This window comes from Bactrocera tryoni, unplaced genomic scaffold, assembly GCF_016617805.1.
Source record: "Bactrocera tryoni isolate S06 unplaced genomic scaffold, CSIRO_BtryS06_freeze2 scaffold_7, whole genome shotgun sequence".
NCBI lineage: Eukaryota > Metazoa > Arthropoda > Insecta > Diptera > Tephritidae > Bactrocera > Bactrocera tryoni.
Window position 1 is genome coordinate 16,162,594 of NW_024396366.1, and position 10,952 is coordinate 16,173,545.

Here is a 10,952-nt window from a genome sequence, read left to right on the forward strand (position 1 = left end):
ATTATTGTAGTAAAAATATGAATAATTATCTATTATGTATAAGTAGCTATCAAGAGTTGTAATTTGAAATATACACACTTCGTAGATAGTTATTTTTATTGGGCTAATAAAATGTTGTACGCATCACCAAAAACTAAGCGAGATAGATATAGGGCCTGTCTGTCCGTCCGTGCAGGCTGGAACTTGCGTAAAAATTGAGATATCTCGACGAAATTTGGTATGTGTGTTCCTTAGTATAAAAACAAATTTCGAGTTCGTGGATGGGCGTAATCGGACCACTGCGATATAAAAAATACTATAGCTAAGCACTAAATTGAGATATAAAGTCGTAATTTGGTACAGAGGATCCAAGTAGCAAGAGGTGCTTGTGTTTTTTGAAAAAGTGGGCGAGGCCCCGCACTACAACAAGTTTAATGTACATATGTATATCCTACACCACTTAAGCGACAATAACCAAATTTGCTGAATACAAATCTTATAAGAACTTCTACCGATGGTGTGAAAATGGAAAGCCCGGTCACTTCGCATATAACGGTACTGTTAAATACTACTGAAAGTGCTATAAATCAATAACTAAATACTCCAGAGATATTAAATTTTGCAACCGAGATGGTATGAGGAAGTCTTATGGGATCTGTTGTGAAAATTGGATGATGGGCGTGGCACCGCCCACTTTTTGGTGAAATCCCATATCTCGGGACTCGACCAACCGATTTCGACGAAATTTGGTACGTGGAATTTTTTTTTTCATTCTAATGTCAAATTGTGAAAATGAAAATCGGACTACAACAGCGCCTACTTCCCATATAGCACAATTCTAAATTCCGTTTGATTCGTTCAGTTATAATATACATAAAACAAACATGCAAAATATCAAACAAATGGCTTAATGCTTTGACAAACATTTAAATAAAACAAAAACTGGCATTCTAAGCATTTATTACGAAAAATAGTCTCTTACATTACTTAAAATACTATTTAAACATCAAACTATTGTTTATTTGTATTGATAGCAGTCTTGCCCGAATGAAACCATCTCGTTTATTTTCCCCACAAACTGCACTCGATGCTTCTGTTACCAACCTGACGCTCCACAGATTGGGTGTGGCACAGAAAATCTGTAATATTCTGACATGTACCAAGACAATGGCTTCCAAGGTTTAATAAGTCAAATTTAAAGTTAGAGGTGGCTCAATTATATTACAGTCTTACCACGTAATAATCTCAGTGTAATCTTTGACATCTAAGTTGAATTCTCTTAATTAGTTAATAAATTAATCTCTGATCTTGCTTTTACAATTTTTCGATATGCAATATCTCTTATAATCTCTTATAAGTCATCACCAAGCATGCCAAAGAGAAGATTTTCTGGGTGATCAAAGTATCGGAATTCAAATAACGACTTAGGTTAATGGCTTGTCATATGTTTTTGGCTCCGTTAATGCATGAAGAATTACGTTTTATTGTAAACCACATTGGTGCATAAACTTTCATAACGTACGTGGCTAATTCAACTAGCTTTTCTTCTGGGTCAGTTTTAGTGGCATCCAATCTTAGAATTCGATTAGCTGTTGTTAGCCATCTAAAATGGTTAAGAGCTCCAGCTTCCATATTAGCTAAATCAGAAGAAAATATACCAGTACTAATAGCGGTCATTATGTCGTTTAAATACTTTACTAAGTAGTAAGTACTAAGCTCTTCCCTAGTTATTTCAGCTAATGTAATAAAAGATGACAGATGCAATTGTCAGATAAACCACTGTAATGACCTGTTGAATTCCTCCTCCATCAGACGAATAACACCACCTTTGAAACCTGTACCATCGCACCCTACAACAGTTAATTCACTCAAAATACAAACCACTAAGTATTTTATTGCAGTCCGCTTCTTGTAAAATTGATCTGATCTTAATTCTTTCACGGCGCAACTCTGAACGACCAATGCCAACCTGAATCGTTCGACGAATAATAATAAGATGGAAGAAGCTATTATTGCAGCGGCTCTATCTGAAACTCCAGTACGATCACATGCAAGGGCTAATGACGGAAAGTTGAATCTCTTTTTTTTCAGGGGTGGTGATAATTTTCCCTTGCCCTGTTGTGGGCAAAATAATGTACACTTACAGTTGGCAGTGAAGATTTTTGACATATTTTTAGAACTTCACCCGTAATCTTTTAGATATTTCTAGAACTGTTGACTCCTTTGTTGTTTTATCGTACTTCAATTCATGTTTTATGAACAGATAACATTTCATCAGATCATTATACGTAGGTAAGTGAGAAACAGTTAACTTGAGACATATTTCTACAATCAAGACAAGAAATAAGTAATAATTACAGTTATAAGCTAAGCTAAAAGCATCAAAAATATATGAAAAATACTACTTACAGTAAATATTCCGATTCCAGCTGTAAAATTGATGTAGCAAATAAATGAACGACGAAGAAGTGAACTGCTGTAAGCGCGCGACTTACTTATATATGGAGGTATCAACTTAGGTTTTTTTACTTTTTTTTTAAATCAAACCCATTTATTCGGCTTCAAACTTAAGACTGTACAGAAATGATAGATCGCACTCAGTTGCTTACTTAAATCTACCGTTATTTGGATATTGTTGGCCTGGGATTGTGGAAAGTGAGTGTCTTAAGTGCTGAATACATTGAGCGCGACAGTTTGCAAACGACATCTGTCAAATATTAAAATACACACGTTTTTATAAACACAGTTATTTTGACAGCTGTACGACTACACGACTGTACGCCGACAGTTGTCGCTCTCGCTAACTTCAATATATTTTTGTCGACAGTAGGGCGACAGTAGTGTTGACAGTAGAGAGATGAGGTAGAGTGGTGATGCCACTAATATGTAAAATGTAAAATTATTCAAAGCTCTAACAAACTTGATATTATTTTATAAATAAACGCATAAAATATCTCTATTATATCATTTATAATAACAATTGATAATTTAAAAGAAATAAATTTACATTTTTTCTTATTTTTTGCATAAAAAATTTCACTTTGAACAAAATACTAAAATTTCATTGAAAAGAAAGGTACTAGTATGGCCACAACGAAATTGTGTACATGCAAAATGGACAGCTGCGTTGTCTTGTGTACATGCCGACCATTGTTATGTCACTGCCTTCTTGCAAATGTTCGTGTAGAAAGATTCACGACGCCATTTACAGTCCACTGTCGAGCTGCCATGTTGTGTCGCGCTCAATGTGTTCAGCACCTTAGAATGGAATAAGGATAACGTATGTAATGTGGGAAGTTTTGGAATGTGAAATTAACAGCCCTATTCTGAAAAAACCTGTCAACTGAGTTGAGAGGAAAAATTTGAGAGATTTCTTGTGAGGCATATTTTGTGAGGCTATTCTTGCTCAACCCTCATAAGAAAAAAGCTTAAAAAAGTCACAACGTGAGGTAAAAAGCTTTTCGCTGTCAAACAGCTGTTTTAATAAAAATAAGCAAACAAAAATCCACCTCTACGTACATTGCTTATCATCTACATATGCATATCGCTGATAACCAGTAAATAAAAAATAAATCCAATATTGGTTTATGCATTCATAAAAATAGATGGAAATAATTGTTGCAAACAATATAAACGATAGTAGAAAATCATAAAATTGAACTCTGGTGCCTAATGAAATATTTTATTTATTTTTTGTTCAATTACCGGATGCAGTAGATTTGAAAATGCTTTCTAAAATTTAAATATTTTTGCTTTAATTAGGCAGAGTTTGATATTATATTTCACACGCTGTTCTAATTAACTTATTTCACATCACATTACATTTTGTTATTAATAAAATTATAGCTAACCAAACTAGATATATGTATGTATATGTTGGCTTTATTTTAAACATATGTATTAATAGAAAGATTGGTAAATAGTTTGTATAATATAGAACATTACGTTCTAGAAACAGTTCTACATTAAGGCTGTAAAATCCTTTCCGGTTCATGAAAAGTGAGAGAGGAGTAGTGGCGTCTGTGCTTGGGGGTGAAACAATCCCAATATGGGTACAATCGATTGCGCCGATTGTGCCCTTGATCCCAAAGCATATAACTAATCCCAACCCATTTTTTGTAAGAGCCATGCCCGTAAATATACAAACACGCCAGGAAACGCAGATCAAAAGATATACTCGACTTCTGCACATCATGCGGCACCAATTCACCTATAAGTACTTTACATAGTGATTTTAGGAATCGAAATGTATTTATAAATGTTGTGTCTTGCATAGTAAAAGGATCGCTTTTGTCTCGTAAACTCTTCAAAATTTTCCTTCTACCCCCCGATTCCTCCTCCTCAACAATTGCCGCATACACAAAGAACTGTTCCTACATGCTAGTTATAACACTCAAATATTTTTTAAAAAATGTCAAATATTGATGTAAAACAAAACAAACACAGATGTTTTCTATTATGATGGCTGCTTTCACACGTCACAGATATTTGTGATAATAGTGAGCATTTGAGCTTTTGAATTTTCGCCAGAATAAGGTAACCCTCACTATAGTGAGAAACATCACTGTAGTGAGGTTGGTGACTTTTGTGAGGGCATGAGAATAGGGCTGTAAAGTGCAGAACGTAGCTATGTATCAGAGAACGTTTATCATAGAGAAGGTTCACGTTTCAAATATCGTAACTTTTCGAAGGGGTACTCGACAGAGATGGAGGAGTTTCACCACGTGTTTCACCACGAAAATAGCAGAATTGAGCATTTTCAGTGTTAAGTGAGAAAAATAATGTTAATTTCAGTGTAAAGAAATGTACGCATACAGATTCGTTTATTTACTATGCACAAACGACTCTGCTTATAATTTATAGATCGGTATACACACACGTATTTGTTATGAAAACACATATGTACATAAGTGTGTATTTTAAATTTGACCTATTTTATGATGTATTCCGTAAAATTTTTGCAAGTATTACTACCTAAATATACATTTTATATGGGTTTGACAGGTCATATTTATTTATATACAAAAATATATGTATGTATGTATGTATATTTGCTTTGGTTATTAAAAGTTTCGATATTATGTTAAAAGACCAAGCGGTCGCACATGTGCTCATATATAATTATGTGTGCATGTAAACAAATATGACAGACCATAGGGACAATGTTTGTAAATTTGTCTAGATGCAACATATATACATATGTATCTAAATATGTACACTCGATGCTTCATGCGAAATTTCCGTTGACACGGACAACCAATGGCGAAGCTCGCGTTTTTTGCTTTCATGTCAAAGAGTCAATCTGTCGACACAGCATTGTGTTGTTGGTAGAAAATCCGAGCTGTACCGAAAAAATAAACAAACTATCGTCTATTTTCACCGCTTCCCTTGCCGCTCTAACAGCTTCTCCAACAAACTAGCCTAAATATGTATTTTTCTGTATGAGCTTGCATACATATTGACGCAGATTTTTACAAGCCGCGAAAAAATATCTTTTACATTCCTTGACAAATACAGTCAATCCCGATTATGTGCCATAATCAAAGATACAGATACGGATACTTAAGCGAATGGTACTTAAACAATAATTTCTTTGTATTTCAAAAAACAAACCGTGAGATGCAGCAAGATATAGGCAGTTAAGAGGGATGATTTTCATTTAAGCGGAGTACTACTTAACCGGGATCCACTGTACACATAAATCAAAAAAATGTTGAACATTTTCTTTGACACATTTCCTGACTTGAAAATCGACAAATAAACTATGTTGTCAATTTTATTATAATATATTTGAATACTTATATTTGCGGGGTTGTCACTTTTTCCTTCTCATACAAATATCAGAAATTGTTCAATTTATGATTTTTAGCTTTTGCCATCGTCACGAAAAGACGCTTGTGGGCAAAGGCTTGTTCGGGGAGATGTGAAGATGGTCGCTTTTATGAATGAAGCTAGTTGCTTGTTGAAAGTCCGCTTGCGATCATGAATGAAGTTGTTCTTGCTGTAAGATTTACTACATTTGGCGGCCATATTGACTTGGGACGCCTCTGATGCTATTTCAGACATTTGTTTTTTTGTAGAATAATATTTGCAATTTTTGCGGATGACATATCCCCAGCTAGAACAGTGACGGTTACGTTACTTAGTGACATGCCGGTAACGCGTGCCAGTTTAATTGTCACACTTTTCTATCATTTTCTTAAGAGTATTTTTTATCACCTTCTCGCTCACATATTTTCTGCCGTAATAAAACTATATACTTCTTTCTCACACTTTCGTTAAATTTAAGACAAGTCGACAAAACTGCTTTCAGGAAAGCGTGGCGGTGCATTCCATATTAGCGTAGTGGGCAAACCACTCGCTTGCCATTCCCTCAGTCTAGAGTTCGAAACGCGAATATTTTTTTTTTAATTAAAATGTTTATATTAATTTCATTAATAGCTTTTATATTATAATTTTTTGAGTTTAAGAAACTAAAAATTATCTATAATATTATATTTTTCTAATTACATTAGATTGCTTTAAATTCATTTTTATAAATATTTTAAAGAAAAATTTAATTACATAGTAAGATATAGATTTTTAAAATAAACATTCATATTAAAGCTATTATAGTTACACTATTAAAATTCATTTTTGTTTATACATTCTTAAATCCTACTACATTTTTTTTTAATTATTATCTATTTATTTGGATTCGTTCGATTCCTCCACAGCTTTTCGCTTCCTGTATTTCTTTTGTTTGTACCTATGGTGGCTCATTTCGATGGACTTCCGAATTTATTTTTCGAAATTCGCCAGTCCACAAGTAACGAAAGAATCTAATAAATTATAATGAAGAGACAAATTAAAACACATCCTCTTAACTAAATATGTATATGTATATAAATTTACCATATAATATGTTAGATGCCAGTAGAAATTTCGATAGGGGTTGTTTCCCTCCTCTACCGTCCCAGTTACACAAAAACAAAAATTCGTCAGTGTATATATGTATGTATGTCTCAGCATATCATGTAAATTATCTGAATTTCCCTTTGTTTTTAAAATAAACTGTTTCTGTAAATTGAATATATTTAGCAAAAGTTTAAATAATATTTATTGAAAAAAATGTATACATTACTAACCGTTGCAGTAGCAAATTCCTCGCATTTCAGTTTATTGGTAGCGTGGAGGCAACTTCGGTTTGCATACCATCTATTTCTTCACCAGTCAGTCGGCATACTGAATGGTGAATTTTTCTAATTAAAACCTTACATTCTCACACAGTTTTTTTTGGGCCATTTCTTCGCTTTTATGAATTATCTGAAAAGAGATATGTACGTATGCAGTTAGAGGATACAATAACAAAACAATACGTTCTCTATATTGGTGAATACTTATAGAACAATATAAACTTACATTTTCTTTCATATAGCTGTCCATCTTTTTCTCCATATTGGATACTCTTGTCGTCAATACTTCTAATTGTGCAGAAATAGTTTTTAACATATTAAAAACTTCTGAAAAAAGTTATAAACATAATAGAGAACAATGCATTTTAGAAAAGTATTGGATTACCATTTCAATCCACAGCCAAATTGTTTTCATTTCGTTTTCCTCTGAGTTGTAGCAACCAGAAATATCAAATTTTTTGCGCTTCAGTGTCAGTTGTTCTACATTAACAAATGTGTACAAATAAAGTGAAAACTAAAACGCCAAATTTACATGTACATACATACCTTTTACAGGAGTCGAAGACGTTGTTGGGAATTCTTCAAAATCAATTGCATCAAAGAGGGCTGGTGAATCCATCTGTTCGTAAAATAAAAAATTGGCAGTATCAAAATTCTTTTAAATAATTCATATCATGAAATAAAATACATTCGGAAAATACCACAATTACTTTAAATAGTACTAATTTGAAAATTCATGAAATAGATGATGTAAAATTGGTATAAGAAGAAACTTGCCCTCATGTGGAATAGAAAAATATTTATAAACTATATCATCTTTTTCGATTTTAAACAATTGTGGATCTAATTTATTTGCCAACAAAATACCTAAACCAGTTGACGATTCCAATGGTTCTTGAAAGTAGCTTTCAACACCCAAGAAACAATGCGCCGATACTATAGCACTACCAGACTCGTCTGTCATGCCTATTACTTTTATGGGGCCTAATTTTTGACTAAAACAATAAGAGTCTTTTTTTTTATAATCTATATTAAATGAATTAATTTTAGAAATTTTATTGCAACTAAAAGCTGCACTATTTCTTTCTTCAAGCCTTAAATGAAATTGCTGCAGGATTTTATTGGGCTTATTTACATATAAGTTTTTTTAAAAATTGCATGTGATTTTCAAACTTATAAGCGGAAAAGTTATCTAGAGGCCCATATAGCTTAGTACATTCAGTTAAATGGAGTAAACCATGTATGTTGTAACTAACTAAATGGTCTCCGTATATATTTCCAAACAAATCAACGAATTCTTCCAAGATTTGTTGGGCAACGTTGGCTTCAGTGCTATATGACTTCTTGCATGATAGTAGCCTTATACCTGCGTGCAATAAGAGGAAATGGTAGTAATGGTCACCACTAACGCAATCTTTTAGAGCAAATATACCTACTTATATACAATAAGAACAGCCTAAACTCTGTCGCTTTCCAAATATTGATTTCATCTAAACTTCTACATATTCGGCCGAACTCTGAAGAAACTAAATTGGAGAGAAATGTTACTTTTTACATACACCAAGATCTACAAGGTGCATCGGGTCTAAAGGAAATTGAGAATCCATTTTGAAATTTCCTGACTCTAAAATGCTTTCTCTAAATTTAAAAGGAGTGATGTGATGTGATCTGTCATTTCTATTTTTAAAAGACAGGTCAGTCCTTAAATTTTTTATTTGTTTTGTAAAACAAACTCTCCGTTCTTTATAGTCACCAATTTGATCACATTTAGAACAGCTACTTTTTCCAGTGTGCGATTGCACACCTGTAACAAAAGCTCTAGCAGGAGCATCGCTGCAAAATAAACGAATATCAGATTTTTTCTTTATAGGATAAACACTAACTTGAAGGCCATTTTTTTTTTTTTAAATAATTTACCTCTCCGCAAAATTCTTTCAAAAAATCATTGATGTTCCAAGGTTTTTCTGTTCCAGAAAAGCACGCAATTGTAAACGGAAATACGTTTGGAAAATCAACTATGGACGCTAAAATAGGCCACAATACTTTATTTGAATTTTTGAATAATTTAAGGCCATCTATTCCCACATCAAGCAAAATGGTATTCGTATTTTCCAGTTGAGGAAATAAATTATTCTTAAAATAATTTTGAATTCCTCTATATAAAAAAGATCCACTTGGAATCGTTTGAATATTTACCTTTTTTCGGTTGGTACCTAGGAGACTTTTAGCCGTTAAAGGTAAATCAGTGCAACCTATTTTTCGCAGCGTTTGCAACAGATCGCTCAATGTATTGTGGGATACCCTATTTCTTAAAGCCCATGCTTTTAATTCTAAGCTAAATATATTATTTTCTATCATTTTTAAATTTACACTATCACTATCACTAATATCGCTATCGCTGCTTAGCGAAAAATCAAGGGAGCTTTTTAAAGTGCACCCCTCCACAATAGGATCAAATTCAGAATTTATATCTTTTTCAGAAAAGTTCATAAACTGAGACGCACTAAGATTAAAAGCCTTTTTTTCTCGGCTCATATAAGTACTGCATGTATTTTTTTTTTCATTTTAATTGTTATGTTTGCAACTTATCCTTTTCTCACACACGTTTGTAGTAACCACTTAAAAATTCTTTAATCAAATATTATATATGTACATATATTATAACAAACAAATTTATTTAATTTCAGAAAATGAAAACTTCTTATCGCGACGCGTTCATAAAAGAAATCGTTTTTCTTTGAATTCAATTAGTCGCAACGAACAAGCAAACGTCAAATTCACGGTATCATGCCGTACGCTTTCACATCCATTGTTTTCAATAAGCAATGACAGCTTGAAAATCAGTTTGTCTTTTTTTGTTTTATTTTTCTTAACATCTGTTGAGTAAATAGCGTGTAATATAAAACAAGCAAAAGACATAATTGATTGATCTCTTACTCACTTGACAGAATTGTGAGGGTGCGTTAGTGACATGTAAAAATTATGTAAATGTGTTGGAGTTTCGGTCACGCAGGTTTTGCTGGGATCTACATGTGAATACATATAAGTATGTATGTATGTTGTGTATGCATTATTTTTGTGGGTATGTCATACGCACATATTTACAAGTGTACGTATAAGTAGGTATGATGCTATTTCAAACGATTGTTGTTTTTGTAAGGCAATGTTTGTAGTTTTTGGGGGTGACATATTTGCATGTGTACGCATATGTATACAAGTATGTAGGTTTGTGTATGCGTTATTTGTGCCAATGTCATACGCACATATTTATGTAAGTACATATGAGCAGCGCGCACATGTTATTATTGATAAGTGATAATATGGTTTAAATTCGCGAAAGCGAACATAAACACATATGGTCATGATACATGTGAATATAAATTTTGAATGATAAAATATACGATTTATTTACATTTATCACTATTATAATATATGTAAATAATTTTTTTAATATATTATGATAGTTTGTTATATATGTACATATGTATGTAATGAAGTGTACACATAAGTATGAATATATCAAATACAAAAAATTATTTAAAAAATAGGCTTTATTTCCACATTAACTAAGAATATTGCTTTGAAAAAGTAAGCTAATTCAAATGTATTCAATTGCACAACCACGGCTACCCGCTTGTAACAGATATTCCAAGCCAACTACACATTTCTTCTCTATACACTAACACCAACGCACATTTTCGGGTTATTTTTTGTTTACCTAAATGCGATGAAAAAAAGTTTGTTTCATTTCTTGATTTATTTGAATGAGTGCGAAGGAGAAAACATAATTGTCAATAG

The 10,952-nt window shown here is 32.7% G+C and overlaps 1 long non-coding RNA gene across 3 annotated transcripts; it reads right to left on the reverse strand.

The window, feature by feature from the left end:
- Positions 1–6,590: 6,590 nt before the first annotated feature.
- Positions 6,591–9,757, reverse strand: LOC120781577. 3 transcript variants are annotated; one of them, XR_005706098.1, is made up of 6 exons: positions 7,701–9,757; positions 7,540–7,634; positions 7,381–7,478; positions 7,107–7,284; positions 6,874–7,038; positions 6,591–6,800 (listed from the first exon to the last, which is right to left on the reverse strand). It is a non-coding gene; the product is annotated as an uncharacterized LOC120781577 (long non-coding RNA). The 3 variants fall into 3 exon arrangements; XR_005706096.1 differs by having other exon boundaries at positions 7,381–7,481; XR_005706099.1 differs by having other exon boundaries at positions 7,381–7,481; positions 7,697–9,757.
- Between the last annotated feature and the right edge of the window lie 1,195 nt (positions 9,758–10,952).